This window comes from Chiloscyllium plagiosum, unplaced genomic scaffold (assembly GCF_037043375.1).
Source record: "Chiloscyllium plagiosum isolate Xiang-an unplaced genomic scaffold, Cpla_swu_hap1 HiC_scaffold_2, whole genome shotgun sequence".
NCBI classification, from domain to species: Eukaryota; Metazoa; Chordata; class Chondrichthyes; order Orectolobiformes; family Hemiscylliidae; genus Chiloscyllium; species Chiloscyllium plagiosum.
The window spans coordinates 61,358,084-61,372,126 of record NW_028270140.1 but is presented as its reverse complement, the minus strand read 5'-3'; the positions used below and the strand labels follow the sequence as shown (position 1 = coordinate 61,372,126).

At 40.9% G+C, this 14,043-nt stretch overlaps 1 protein-coding gene across 16 annotated transcripts in view; it reads right to left on the bottom strand.

The window, feature by feature from the left end:
• Window positions 1–14,043, bottom strand: part of LOC122561800 (guanine nucleotide-binding protein G(I)/G(S)/G(O) subunit gamma-7) — a 314,848-nt gene that overhangs the window by 216,762 nt on the left and 84,043 nt on the right. For 12 of the 16 annotated variants that reach the window (XR_015760410.1, XR_015760407.1, XR_015760400.1 and 9 more), the window contains one exon: window positions 5,297–5,369. The exons of the other annotated variants lie outside the window; for them this stretch is intronic. The gene's annotated coding sequence lies outside the window, so the exon portion shown is untranslated. The remainder of the gene's footprint in view (window positions 1–5,296; window positions 5,370–14,043) is intronic. 16 annotated transcript variants of the gene reach the window in all.

Sequence of the window (14,043 nt, the reverse complement as noted above, 5' to 3'; positions counted from 1 at the left end):
GTATGTAAGAAAGATAGGTGAATGACACTAAATCATAATATATGTTGAAGATCCTGTGCAGAAACAAAGTGCTGAAATGGCCTTCTCCTGTGCTGTAACAATTGTGCAATTCTGTGCTTCTCTTCACTATACTTCTCACACAGATTCTATTGAGGTTCCATTAAACTGCAAGACATTTGTGATGAGAATATCAGCTTGTCTGGATGCTTAACAGGACTAGAGGCGTTAACTTCATATAAATCAAATGAAGTAGTGAAGTAGAAATTTCAGACTAACATCAAAAGGCAAATTTTCACAGACACTGTTCATCATGAAAACTTTCACTGCACGCACAGAAATAAGAACAAAGAGAGGATTTAAAATAAAGCTGAGATTCCACTCTGAAAGCTATTTATTTGCTCCTGCATCAGGAATCCCGATTTCCTTGACCAGATTCTAGAAAATACTTAGAGGAAAGAGAATCAGATATGTAGGCAGCTAGTGATACAGAGTTATACATCGTCCTCTCATCACCAGTATCCGCTATAAATTCTAGCCAACTACAAATTCTAATCAAATCTGAACAAATAATTGCAGCCAGTTTTTATAGGCATAAGTCTACAGCATAAATACAATCAAAATATACACAAAATGATGACATGATAAGAAACTCAGTGAAATGTTACAATTATGAGAAAGCTGGAATGTGCATGCTTGTACTATGTCCAGATAAAGTCTTAAGGATTTTACAATGTTTTTTCAATTCTTATATTACATTTTTAAAAAGTAGAAGCGTTTCATTATTGTTGTCTCATTCCTGCCTTCATTATCCCTAGAATTGACTGTTACAAAGTACTATTGGATGGTTTCCAATGTTCTACCTTCCATTAAACTGAAGTCATACAAAACTCTTTGTAAACTCAGGGTTCCATTCATCTATCTCACCCCTGTGATCACTGACCTACACTTTCTCCTAGTCAGCAAGATCTTGATTTAAAATTTCTCATCTATCTTTTCAAAGTTCCTTCATAGTTTCACCTTTCTTATTTCTGTAGTCTCCACCTGCCCACAATCTTCTGAGATGTCAGCATTTCTCTAATTCCTGCCTCCTGAGTAATGGGTTCCAGCGGTGAGGGTTCATGACAATGTTCAAGACTTAAATTAGGGTCACAGTGGCGAAAAAGATCGAGAAGCGCAGCTTTGATCAATCTCGATTTGTGGTCACAGTGGTCTAGACCCAGGTTCTGAAATGACCTTCCTACATATTCCTGCTTCTTTACATCACTTTCCTCCTTTAAGATGTTCCTTAAAGCTGCCTGTTTGACCAAGCTTTTGCTTTTGTGCTGATAACTCTGTATGTGGTGCAGTGTCATATTTTGTTTTATAACTTTCTTGTCAAGACCCTTGGGACAATTTTATTATGGTAAAGTTATGTTAAAAATAAATTTGTTAGAATTATTAACAATGACCATTAAAAAATGACTTCTTTTTGAACAAACTGTTCAGAGCTGGGAAATTACAGCAGACCGTTTAACAGTACTTTTGTTTCCGGGTACTGCCAATAGTCAGGAGCGTCAGGAACAATTTACCACTTGTCTGCCAATTGGTGCATCACTGCATGAATACAATTCTCAGTGGCACAACTTGTGCATTTTGCCCAAAGCTCTTGCCTTACTGAAGCAGGAAAAGATCACATTACTAACTGATTAACATTTGTTATATCATTGTTGTCAAACTAGTTCTGTATAGAACTAACATCCAGAATATCAGTCACTATATATTGGAAGAGGTTATGTACAGATCAAGAGTTAGAGATTAAGAAATTGCCACTACTGTTCCAATTTACATACTATGGTAGATGAATCTTGTTGCACCCGAATTTCAATAGAGAACTTGAGCAACTGTAAAGCTTTCAGGCTAACAGAGCCAGGTTTTTGTTCATACTGATACATTTGAAGAATAAAACAGCAGCAGCAGTTCCAACTTAGAAGCACTAATATACATAACACTTGTGGCACAGTGCCACTACTGAGCCAGAAGGCCTGGGTCAAGTCCCATCTGCTCCAGAGATGTGTAATAACATCTCTGAACAACTGATTAGAAAATATCTATTTTTAATATATTGTAAAAGTGCAGAAGAGGAAAGAGTTAACTTGTTTCTCCAAAGAACTAGAGGAAATCAAAATATCTGCAGATAACTCCCCAGTTGCCTTGGATATCTCCAACACAGTTCCAGCATTGCACAGGTTGCTCCCATAGCTGCTGAATAGCACATGGCACAGGATTCAATTCAAGTACACAGCACAGGATTAAGTTTGTCAAACAGCCTATACATATAATATACACTTATATAATATATACAATATATATTTGGCTCAGCTACAGCACACACAAAAATGGAATAAATTAATTTTAAAGATTATCTGTATTGAAATTATTTTGTCCATGTGACTGGTTTATTGGTGTACTAGTTCTAACAATCCAGGTGAGCCTACAGGAAAGTCCGGTTCAAAGTTATACATAGTTTTCATTTTAATTCATTAACACAATATTCATGCTATAGAATTTATACGGACATCTGAAGTGTTCATTTATTTCACAGGTGGATGCTAAAATGTGGAGACAAAATGAGGAAACTTGACAAAAATAGAACAGACTAACAGAAATTAGGATCAAAGATCTGACAGTTATATTCTATAAGATAGAATCTGCATCTGTACCATGCTGACGGCAATCTTAAACGACAGTCTTTATTTCACGAGTGCTGATTCAGAGCTAGTGGTTCATGGCAGTTTCTGATGACATATGATTGCTAACTTCCGAAGCTAACTTTTGGCAAATCAGGAGGCCTTAAAAATGGAAGACTGGCCAAGGTTCCAGGATTCCCATTTCCAATTCTGAAACTTTCACCAACAAGTGATGAGGGCATTGGTAGACAGCTATCTTGATCTTGCAGGCTTTATTGTGGGGGATTCAACACTCTCATTGCAATTTTGATGGAGTCAGTGAATCATGATCTCTTAGAGGGATTAGGACGCCAAAAATAATGCATTCATTATTCCCATTGAAATGCACTTCCCTTATTAACTTATCATAAAGTTGTCATTAATCATAATCATTTGTGGCATCAATTTGAAAAATCATTTATCTACTTTAGACAACTTAATTTTGTATAAGTAAACACCCTTTCTGTGCACTGAAAACCACAAAGATCAGCTTATTACAAGGTAATAGAGATATTAAACAAAGCTTGAAACCCCTTTTAAGCTGTGTAAACAGTGTCTGCGGTGCTGACTAGATTAGAATTGTTAGAGTTCAGCCATGTATTCATAATTCAGGGTTACTTCAACAGAAACAGATATCTGTTTATTTTCTATATGGTTTTCTTATGAAACCTTGCTAGCTAAGAGACAGCTACAGTAAAGGTTTTTGATGAAAACTCTTCTACACTGCACAGTAATAACTGACAGAGAGAGCTGCTAGTCAACTGTTCTTAAATCTAGTTATCATCTGCTTTAATCCTTTAAATGTGCTCCACTATTTCACCTCCCTTAGAAAAACTGAACGTTTAATATTGCTATATTAATGTCACGATTTGGAGGTGCCAGTGTTGGACTGGGGTGTACAAAGTTAAAAATCACACAACAACAGGTTATAGTCCAACACCTTTATTTGGAAGCACTAGTTTTCAGATCACCTGATGAAGGAGCAGCGCTCCGAAAGCTAGTGCTTCCAAATAAAGCTGTTGGACTATAAACTAGTGTTGTGCGATTTTTAACTTTATATTAAATGTTAGCATTGGCAAGACAAATGTGTCAAATTGCATAGTTCTGTATTATTTCCTTATTTCAGTGCATGTATTATGGCAGTTCTTCAAGCATCCAACAGAAGATATTTTCAGTCTTCTATGTAGACTGACAGCTTACAAAATTGGTTTTCCTCTATTTTTCCACCATGCAAGCAACTAATGCATTGGAAGTTAACAATTCTTTGGGAGTTAGCAATTACAGAGGAACCTCAATTATCCGAATATCAATTATCCAAATTTCGGATTATCTGAAGAAGATCTCAAGGTCTCGATAGAAACACTACATCAAAGAGGTGTTACCAATACTGATTGCATCTTTTGTTTACAATGATTAAAAGTGAATTCGGCTTACTGAAATGCTGCCGAGAACAGTCCTAGACATCGATGGGAGCCCAGGCACCGTCGCCAAATGACTGACCTCCCACCCTTTCTCTCTCTCTTGCCCAACACTTGCCCTGGAGTTCCAGACAGGGGTGCACCCTAAACCCCTCATCCCCAGATAATCTGTGTGTGTGGGCGCGCACTATTTTGAGACTCACCACCCCACACACACCCCCCCACCAAAAAAAGGCAGCAGCAGTCTTGCTGGTGGTGTCCAGTCCGATTGCCGTCTCCATTCCAGGGGTGAGGTGGCAGTGTGTGGGGCCGGTGGTGTGCAGAGGGGCCTGGGGTGCACAGGGGGGGGTGGGAGGGTGTGCTGCTGCCTAGTCTCCTGAACGGGGAGTGGATATAGCTCACTCTGTCAATTACACTGAGGGGAAGCAGCTGCAGGGAGAGGCTACAGCAGTGCTGCAGGTCCCTTACACACAAGTGTGTGTCTGCTTAGAAACAAACCCTGAGCAAAGCAGGCAGAGCAAGGAAAAAGGAAACTTCAGAAAACTCCAAGTCCCAGAGGAGACGCATTAAATCAGTTATCTGAATAATCGATTATCCGAACAAAATACTGTCCGCCCATCTCATTTGGATAATTGAGGTTCCTCTGTATATCAGAAATTGCCATGAGCTACTAACTGAATCGGCACTCATGAAATCAAAACCATCATTTAAGATTGCCCTCAGCATGGTACAGGTGCAGATTCTATCTTATAGACTAATTTCTGTTAGCCTTTTTTCTGTCAAAGTTCATGTGTGCTTACCAAACACAAACATTGATGTCCAACTCAAGTCATTAATTTACTTTCTCAGTACAAGTTAATTAATTCATTATCTACTTTTATATGTGTGAATTTTCACACAGTTCAAGATTAAAGCTATCGATGCTGACAAAAAGTTCAGGAAATCAGGATATAGAAAATATTTTGGGTGGTGATGAGGAACAGTAGGGAAAAGTGGTTATTGGTCTACATGCCATGAACATTAAATGCAATATAGGACAAAGTAAGACACTGATTGAATAACAACTACTAGGGTCTGCTTCCATGCTGTACATCTCTGTGACTCTATACTACTCTTTGTCAAGAACAGAGAGAAACATTGGAACACTTTTCAGTCTTATCTGCTTTTGAGTACCTGCTGATGGGCCGTTAGGAGGAATACTTAGTCAGTGGTCTGAAGACTGGTTGATATTTCTCTGTCAAAGAACCTAAATGAAAAGAAAATTAAATAAACATAAAAATGGCTGAGGAATACTAACAAAGGAAACAGTGTCCAACAATAAAAAAGGCTAATACAGCAACGCTTTCATAAATGCTTTATGGAGAGATGTCATCGTAATTTTAGGCCAGCTTTATCTAGTATACAAGCAATTGCCAGCAATGCAATACTCTGCTAAGGTTGTGATGCATTCCTTTTAAAAATATTTCCAGAATATCCTATGTATTGAATATTTTTTAAAATTGGTGGAGCTGCTGCTTTGCTTTTAAACTGCTTTTTTTTCCCCAATGTATTTTTAGTTTTCGACAACTTCTTTCTTTCTTTCTGGAAGACATTACCACAGCTTCTCTGATACTCAAATACTAAGCACAGTTCCAGTCTTCAAACTTGCACTGCATGTACCAGGAGCATGTGATAAGCATCAGACAGAAACTACCAGGCTGGTCTTTTGTTTAGAAAGGAGAAAGCTAAGTATCAACTTGTCTTTGAAATGAAGAAATTTATTAGGGTGGACAACTTGCCACTTGAAGGTAATCTTAAACAGTTAACTAGGGGCGGCACAGTGGCTCAGTGGTTAGCACTGCTGCCTCACAGCACCAGGGACCAGGGTTCAATTCCCATCTCAGGCAACTGTCTGTGTGGAGTTTGCACATTCTTCCTGTGTCTGTGTGGGTTTCCTCCAGGTACTCTGGTTTCCTCCCACAGTCCAACGATGTGCAGGTTAGGTGAACTGGCCACGCTAAATTGCCCATAGTATTAGGTGGATTAGTCAGGGGTGGGAATGGGTCTGGGTGGGTTGCTCTTCGGAGGGTCAGTGTAGACTTGTTAGGCCAAAGGGCCTGTTTCCACACTGTAGGGAATCTAATCCAAATCTATAAAGAAAGTGGTTACATTATAGAACTTCCTATCATAACAAGTAGTTGAGATGCATGGCAAAAATGCCTTCAAGAGGAAGCTAGGTACGTATGTGAGAGAGAAGGCAACAATGATATGTTGACAGAGCAAGTTGAAGAGTTTGATGGCTACTTGTATGCAGCAAAAATATATTTTTTGTGCCATAATTTCCACATTTAGACAAAACATCATATTAGGTTCAATGAGATCTACACATGTTATTCCTTCAAAGAATGCCAATAATTTGGTCAAACATGATTTTCCTTTTATCTTATGTTTATCTGATTATCTTATGTTTTTAAGTGTGCAGCTACAATCTCCTTAACCATCAATTTTAACACCGTTGCTATGGCAGGTATCAAGCCTATAGATTTCTGTTTTCAGCCTCCCTCCCTTTTTGAATAGAGGGGTTATGTTTGCTATTTTTCAGTCTAATGGAAGTTTTACAGAATCTAGCAAATTTTGGAAAATTAATATCAATACATCTCCTAACTATTTGCTCTACAGAAAGTTAGCATTGATATTATGAACCAAATTGTTGTCTTCTGTGTCATAGTATCTCCTTGGGTGGAAATGAGCAGGTTGCAATGTGAAGTGCATAGAATTGGAAATGGGACATGTGGAGCACAATGCCCACTGTGCAATATTGAGTCTGCATTCAATCAGCAGTGGAAGAGCTCGAAGGAGGCATTACCACTATGATGTGGCAGGAAGGCCATTGTGGTAGTATGTAGACGATTAATCACTTAGGTATAACTGAATAAAAATTAATGAAATAAATTACTTTAAAAAACAGATTATGTATGAGCTAGCATAAGAAAAAATCATTGGAAACATTTCTGGGTTATTGTTCATTAATGTCATCTGGCAAAGGGAACTTGTCAACCCTTCCCAGTCTGACAGATACAATGCTTGATTGAACAACATTCACTCTTAGGCCTAGACTTTCAAGACAACGTAGAACTCTCCTCCATGGTGAAAATGGCAAAAAGTGGCTAAAATTCAGAAATCTTTCCCCAAAACACAGAGCTTTTCATTTTCACAGGACTGAAAGTTAAGGCAGACTGAATTTTATACACTAATGTTTAATGGAGGCAGTCATTTACATCACCACCTGTCAACACTGAAATGGAATTATGGCATTTTTATAGTGTGGAGGCTGGAGTGTGCACATTAAACTAGGCAAGAACCATGACAATTAGTTTGGAATAGCCAGGGAACTCTTTTGAGAGGCAAGGTACTCTCTGGATACAATCCCGAGACAACTTTGAAAGTAGAAGGCAGTGGCGGATTACCTTGGGGAAGGTACTCTCTGGGGTTGTTGAAAGTACTCAGAATGTGCCTAAAATTTTCATAACCCCATTGGAACTGTGCAACTGTCAAATCTGTCAAAGAACTGTCAAGCTATCGATACACTATCAAAGGGACCTGTTTAAACTGTCAAGGCATTTCAAATTCTGGGCTCTTAAATTTTTAAAAAAGTTTGGAGCGTTAAAATAATTGATGTTTATTCAACTTTTTCTGTGATATAAGCCTTGGTACTTCCATTACGGAATTAATTCCTGCATAACTGATTTCACAATGATCCATTTTTTCAATGATCTATCATTTACCATGTCCCAACTTCTTCAAGAAGACCACTATTATCCCTAAGTCAAAGAAAAATCATGCAGCCTGCCTCAATGACTACTGCCCAGTGACTCTGACCTCCATAATTATGAAGTCCTTTGAGAGGTTAGTCATGGCACATCAACACCAGCCACGCGATTGCCTTGATCCTTTGCAATTTGCCTACCCTTGCAACAGGTCCACCACAGACACCATCTCCCTGGCCCTTCACTGGATAATAAGGATACCTACCTCAGGCTCCTACTTATTGACTACAGCCCCATCTTCAACACCATAATTCCAAACAAACTAATCTCCAAATTCTGAGATCTAGGTCTCTCCTCCCCCATCTGTAACTGGCTTCTTGATTTCCTGACCCATAGATTGCAATCAGTAAGAATAGGTGACAACACCTCCTCCATGATAATCCTCAACACCGTGCCCTGCTAGGCCACCTACTCAGCCCTACTATATTCCTTATACACTCACGACTGTGTGGCCACATTCTGCCCCAACTCCATTTACAAGTTTGCTGACGATACCACCGGATCTCAACCAATGATGAAGCAGAGTGCAGGAAAGAAATTTTGTGCTTAGCGGCATGGTGTAAAGACAACAATCTCTCCATCAACATCGGCAAAATGAAGAAGCTGGTCATTAATGTCAGGAAGCCGAGGGTACATCCCTGTTTGCCTCAATGGTGCTGAAATGGACATGGTGAACAGCATCAATTCCTGGGAGTGATGATCACCAATAATCTGTTCTGATCCACTCATATTAACACAATGGTGAAGAAAGCATAACAACACCTCTACTTCTTTAAGAGACTCAGGAAATTCACATGTCCATAAAGACTCTTACCAATTTTTATAGATGCACCATAGAAAGCATCCCATCTAAATGTAACACAGCATTATGTGGCAACTATTCTTCACAAAACCAGAAGAAACTAACCAGAGTTGTAAACACAGTCCAGTCCACCATGCAAGTCAGCCTTCCATCCACTTACTCCATCTATACTTCCTGCTGTCTTAGGAAAGCAACTAACATAACCAAAGACCCCTCCTACCCCTGTTATAATTTTTGCCATCGGGCAGAATAAAGAAATTTGAACACATGAACAGATTCAAGAACAGCCTTTTGAGTGGATGTCTCAAAACATTCATGTTGATCTCTCTCTCTCTGCACATTCAACAGTATTCTGTACTCTGTTCTGCTATACTGATGCACTTTGTATGATATGATCTGCCTGTATAGCACACAAAACAACACTTTTCACTACCCGTGACAACAATAATGCAAATCGAATCACATTGTTTGATTGATAGCTGCAAATGATTATAGACTTTGTTGGCATGCAACCATGAATTCACTTGAACAAAATATTTGTTTTTATAAGGCTTTACTGAGTTCAAGGAATGTAAATATATTATTTTTAAAAATGAAAGTGCTTTTACAATATACTGAATTCTTCGATACACTTAGATAATTAGTTAAACTTATTTTGTTTGCATCTCCATACAGATTCTGATGTCTCATATTAGGTAAATTGGCTTTGTAAAAAGAAAGTTGAAACTTTATTGCTGGAACAGCACAGCAGGTCAGGCAGCATCTAGGGAACAGAAGATTCGACGTTTCGGGCACATGCCCTTCTTCAGGAATGAGCAGAGAGTGTTCAGCAGGAGAAGATAAAAGGTAGGGAGGAGGGACTTGGAGGAGAGGCGTTGGAAATGTGATAGGTGGAAAGAGGTCAAGGTGAGGGTGATAGGTCGGAGTAGGGTGGAGGCGGAGAGGTCAAGAAGAAGACTGCAGGTCAGGAAGGCGGTGCCGGGCTGGAGGGATTCGGCTGAGACAAGGTGGGGGGAGGGGGGATGAAGAAACTGGTGAAGTCCAAGTTCATCCCCTGTGGTTGGAGGGTTCCCAGTCGGAAGATAAGACGCTCCTCCTCCGACCGTCGCGTTGTTGTGGTTTGGCGGTGGATGAGTCCAATGACCTGCATATCCTCGGTGGAGTGGGAGGGGGAGTTGAAATGCTGTGCTACAGGGTGATTGGGTTGGTTCGTCCGGGTGGCCCAGAGGTGCTCTCTGAATCGCTCCGCAAGTAGGCGGTCTGTCTCCCCAATATAGAGGAGGCCACACCGGCTGCAGCGGATGCAGTAGATAATGTGGGTGGAGGTGCAGGTGAATCTGTGGCGGATATGGAAGTTTCCTTTGGGGCCTTGGAGAGAAGTGAGGGGGGAGGTGTGGGCGCAAGTGTTGCACCTCCTGCGGTTGCAAGGGAAGGTGCCGGGAGTGGAGTTTGGGTTGGTGGGGGGTATGGATCTGACAAGGGAGTCGCGGAGGGAGTGGTCTCTACGGAAAGCTGATAGAGGAGGGGAGGGAAATATATCCTTGGTGGTGGGGTCCGCTTTGTAAAAAGAAAGAAAAGTTTGAAAATCATGGAGGCTATAAAGGACAATGGAGAGTGAGTGAAGGGCACAGGTTGGCACAGAGAGTATGTGGGGTTATGTGAAGTGGATAGAGAAGAAGGTTAAATGGGTTGGCATGGAAGGAGCATGATGAGTGTATGTGCAGAGAATGACAGGCGTGCATGAGAGCTGCTTTTGGTTTCTTTTCTTTAATTAATCTTTCACATAGATTGCAGAAAGCCAAGTCTTCTGACAAATACACATCCATTCCAGGATTGCTAGGTCCAACTTCCAGAGAACCCAGTCATCCTCGAATCAAAATGAGATTCTTGGAACCTCTTTCTTTCACATCTAGCTTGTGCAGCATAGAAATGTCCTGTGTTTAACAAAAGCAAAAATCCAGGCATAATCCAGAAATATCTTTGCTACAAGAAAACAACAAGCAAAGGCCATCATTTTGTAGCAAAGTGCCTTACAGCGTTGTTGCTGCAATCAAAAAATGAAGATTAGGATTAAAACAGATATTACAAGTTACCAAAACATCACACAATGGGTATGTTTTAAGGAGACGGCTCAAAGGAGAGGGAATTACTGACGGCATTGCTGGAAATGGTGGAGAGTTTGTGTCAGAGAAAGTCAGAGTTCAGGCTAGAAGGCAATGATATTACAGAGTTGGAAAGATTGTTTTTGCAATCCAGGAAAAAATGTGCTTGAAAGCTTATCCATATTGAGTGAGGTTATAAAGTCTGGTTGGTTCTAAACCAGTAGTCAAGGAGGGGAATAAGGACAAGTGTTTGCAGCAGGTTCAAAAAATTTCCATCCCAAGGTTTTAAAGGAAATGGGTAAGAACATTGCAGGTACCCTAACCATAAACTTTCAAGGTTCTTTCCATTTGGAACCTGTTATGCATGTCATCTGTTATTTAAAAAAAGGTGAGGGAAGGGCAGGAAAAAGAAGGGAATTATAAACTGTTTATCACAATATTGGCTGTCAGCAAATTACCAGTGTTTATCATTAAGGATCGAATGACTGAACACCTGAAAGACCACAATGCCAAAATGGCCTGCTTCCAGTGATCCAGCAACAGGAAGCAGCAAAAGCACAAGTTGCCATTCTGCCACAATGGCAAGTGGATAAGATATCCATGATTGTCAATGTCAGCAGGCAAACTCTGTTGTGGAAAGATTCAAAAGCAGTTACTGTCAAAACTACTGGATATAGGAAGACAATATTCATGATGGTGTTAGCTAATTGCACAAAATAAAATTCTACAGTCATTTTCAAACACAGAAACACATCAAAAATCAAATGCACTGCAGCTACATTGCATAGGTCTTTAACATCAGTTGGACAGATAAGATTTGAGTGAAGTTTGATTAGATTAGATTCCCTACAGTGTGGAAACAGGCCCTTCGGCCCAAGAAGTCCAAACCATCCTCTGAAGAGTAACCCACCCAGACCCATCTCCCTCAGACTAATGCACCTAACATTACCGGCAATTTAGCATGGCCAATTCACCTGACCTGCACATCTTTGGACTGTGGGAGGAAACCAGAGCACCCAGAGGAAACCCACGCAGATACGGGGAGAATGTGCAAACTCCACACAGACAGTCGCCCAAACTGGAATCAAACCTGGGACCCTGGTGCTGTGAGTCAGCAGTGCTAACCACTGAGCCACTGTGCCGCCCCTTATATGTGCAGGTAAAAACAATGACTGCAGATGCTGGAAACCAGAGTCGAGATTAGAATGGTGCTGGAAAAGCACAGCAGTTCAGGCAGCATCTGAGTGCAGTAAAATCGACGTTTCAGCTAAAAGCCCTTCATCAGGAATGCCTATCAAAGAATGTAAGTTACTAATGTGGATCATGTTCAGATTCCATAGAACTGATAAGATGCTGGTGAAGAAATAAGTTACACCAGGGCACATTCTTTGTTCAAACTTTGAATGAGTGTCTAAACAGATTATTCAAGGATGATGTTTCTACTGAATGGAATAGATGGATTGTTGGTAGAAAATAAACCTTCACAAAGGTGATGTGGCTGTTGATGTTTTGTGTAGTTTTATCATTAAATTGTAGGATGCCTTTAATGCACAACTGTCATCAGATACTTTAATAGATGGAAAGGAAGCTTGTTTGTTATGAAGTGATGACTATGAAGGTGAAGGTTTCACAGCTAATCCAGAATAGAATCTTTATAATGATACCATTGTCAAAGTGACTCAGAATGAATCTCATGAACTCTGTGTCAGATGCGTAAATGCCGGAGTTGGGCTGGGTTGGACAAAGTCAGAAGTCATATGACATCAGGTTATAGTTCAACAGGTGTATTTGAAATCACAAGCTTTCAAAGTGCTACTGCTTTGTCAGGTGAGGTTCACCATTTCCTTGGTCAGGTGCAATATTATGTACTTTTCCACTCGGTGGCACTGTAACACAATTAAAGCGCTAAGAGTGATTCCATATTCTCCTAAATAAAATATCACATTTTGAGGAAAAAATAACATTGAGATGCTGAAAATCATAACTGCCCAATAGAAAATTCAATATCTTATTCTCCTAAAGTAATTTAACTTTTTGTGAAAAAAGGAATCTATTCCAAAATTCATATATGTAATAAATGTTCAAATGACAATCCAGACCACCTTACTCAAACACACTTATAGGAAAACATTATTGATGTAACATCTTGTTGTAAACAGTCTTTATGTATAATTTATTTTCTTTCAGCCTATCCTATTTGATATGACTGTTTCTTCTGTACAGGATGCAAGAATCTAGTTTTCTGACCAACAACCACACTGTTTTATGACAAGGGTTTTGTCAGCCTTCCACAGATGATCTTGTTTTTGTATTTTTTCCTTAGTTTTATTTTTTGCAGTACAAAATAAACTTGATTTTTTGTCAGTATAGCAGTTGGGCAGAGATTTACAGGCAGTCACACCCTCCAAAAGAAAGTGGGCTATGTTAATGTCTGCCCCACAATGGGGTGAAGCCGCACCCTCTGGAGCTGCCTAATCTGATGAGCAGTGCCAGAGCTCCATATAGGACACTGTTGGGACTGCAGCCCGGCCTTATTGGACTTGAAGTGTTAACTCTGCTTTCTTCCCATAGAAGCTTGCAGACTCACTGAGTGTCGGCAGAAATTTCTGTTTTTGGCCTACAAAGAAAGCCTGAAGGTTCCTTAAGGTAGGGACGGGGCGGGGAAGGGCAGTCTAAAAGCAGGCAGGCGTGGAAGTGGTGGGTGGGGGGTCTAGAAGCAGGGAAGCAGGGGCATGGTGAGGTCTAGAAGCAGGGAAGCAGGGGCGTGGGGGTGTCTAGAAGCAGGGAAGCGGGGGCGTGGCGGGGTCTAGAAGCAGGGAAGCGGAGGGAGAACTCTAGAAGCAGGGAAGCTGGGGCATAGGGGTGTCGAGAAGCAGGGAAGTGGGGGGGGGGGGGGGGGGGGGGGGGGGAGTCTAGAAGCAGTGAAGCATGTGGTGGGGGGGGTCTAGAAGTAGGGAAGCTGGGGCATGTGGTGATCTAGAAGCAGGGAAGTGGGGGGGGAAGAGTCGAGAAGCAGGGAAGCGGGGGCGTGGGGGGTCTAAAAGCAGGGAAGTGGGGGGTGAGTCTAGAAGCAGGGAAGAGAATCTAGAAGCAGGGAAGTGGGTGAGAGTCTAGAAGCAGGGAAGCTGGGGGGGGGGTCCTGAAGCAGGGAAGCGGAGGGGGGGTGGGTGTCTAGAAGCAGGGAAGCAGGGGGTGGGGGGAGGTCAAGAA